Source organism: Taurulus bubalis (genome assembly GCF_910589615.1).
Source record: "Taurulus bubalis genome assembly, chromosome: 9".
NCBI classification, from domain to species: domain Eukaryota; kingdom Metazoa; phylum Chordata; class Actinopteri; order Perciformes; family Cottidae; genus Taurulus; species Taurulus bubalis.
In genome coordinates, this window is record NC_136597.1 from 26,748,994 (window position 1) to 26,750,689 (window position 1,696).

A 1,696-nucleotide genomic window follows, 5' to 3' on the forward strand; every position below is an offset into this window, starting at 1 on the left:
TGCCATCAGTTTCCTCTCCGGGTTCTTATGAGCTGGACTCCGGGGGGAATATTCTTTTTTAATAAACTACAATGGAGTCCAATCGCCAAAGACTTCCCTCTCCATCCCATCATGTGAGATGAATGATTGTTTCCCTCTAAACAAAGATTGAAATGACTCTTGTCATCGTTCAACAAGCGCCGTTCACATCACCAGCGACAAAAGCACCAAAGCAGCCGAGCGTTGGGCAACAATGTTGCTCAAGCGCTCGTTGGCGTAGTTACGATGTCGTCAAAGAGCATTTGGAAAGTTTTTTTTTTGGGATGGAACACAAACATACGACTGGATGACGCTTCATGGGAGCGATGGAAATAAGACCAGCTGGTGGCGGGGCATCAGTTTGTATCATCGTGTTTCCACTTGGAAATGAATCGGATTTCCGGGCATTCATTTGAATTAAAACCTTCCGAGATCACCACTTTGAGCGTACTTCTGTTCCGTTTAGCCATTTCCCAGAATGCCCTTTGAACAAAAAAGATAATGCGCTGTGAAGTCGTGTTTCGGCAGAGCCAGAATGAGCTTTTCCTGGTAAACAACTCAAAAGTGATGCTGCTGACGGATAAATGGCGGCGCTCTCTCCTCCTACATGATGGTTCTGAGAAACCTGATGTCCACCTGACCACATCCTGTTATTACCCTGCACTTACCAGCTGGAAATAACCTTTATTATTTGTAATCACAGACCAGAGAACGACGCCACAAAATAACTACATTAAATATATGATCTATTTTGGTACCCTGGAATATTTAAGTGTGGTTTTTCCTCCATTTTTTTGCTGCTCCTGCTGGTCCTGGTGGTCCTGCTGGTCCTGGTGGTCCTGCTGGTCCTGGTGGTCCTGGTGCTCCTGCTGGTCCTGGTGGTCCTGCTGGTCCTGCTGGTCCTTGCTGGTCCTGGTGGTCCTGGTGCTCCTGCTGGTTCTACTGGTCCTGCTGGTCCTGCTGGTCCTACTGGTCCTGGTGGTCCTGGTGCTCCTGCTGGTCCTGGTGGTCCTGGTGGTCCTGCTGGTCCTGGTGGTCCTGGTGGTCCTGCTGGTCCTACTGGTCCTGCTGGTCCTGCTGGTCCTGGTGGTCCTGGTGCTCCTGGTGCTCCTGCTGGTCCTGCTGGTCCTGGTGGTCCTGGTGGTCCTGGTGGTCGTGGTGCTCCTGCTGGTCCTGGTGCTCCTGCTGGTCCTGGTGGTGCTGGTGCTCCTGCTGGTCCTGGTGGTCCTGCTGGTCCTGGTGGTCCTGGTGGTCCTGGTGCTCCTGCTGGTCCTTGTGGTCCTGGTGGTCCTGGTGCTCCTGATGGTCCTAGTGGTCCTGCTGGTCCTGGTGGTCCTTGCTGGTCCTGGTGCTCCTGGTGCTCCTGCTGGTCCTGGTGGTCCTGCTGGTCCTGGTGGTCCTGGTGGTACTGGTGCTCCTGCTGGTCCTGGTGGTGCTGGTGCTCCTGCTGGTCCTGGTGCTCCTGCTGGTCCTGGTGCTCCTGGTGGTCCTGCTGGTCCTGGTGCTCCTGCTGGTCCTGGTGGTCCTGCTGGTCTTGGTGGTCCTGGTGCTCCTGCTGGTCCTGGTGGTTCTGGTGGTCCTGGTGCTTCTTCTGGTCCTGGTGGTCCTGGTGGTCCTGGTGGTCCTGGTGCTTCTGCTGGTCCTGGTGCTCCTGCTGGTCCTGGTGGTCCTGGTGCTC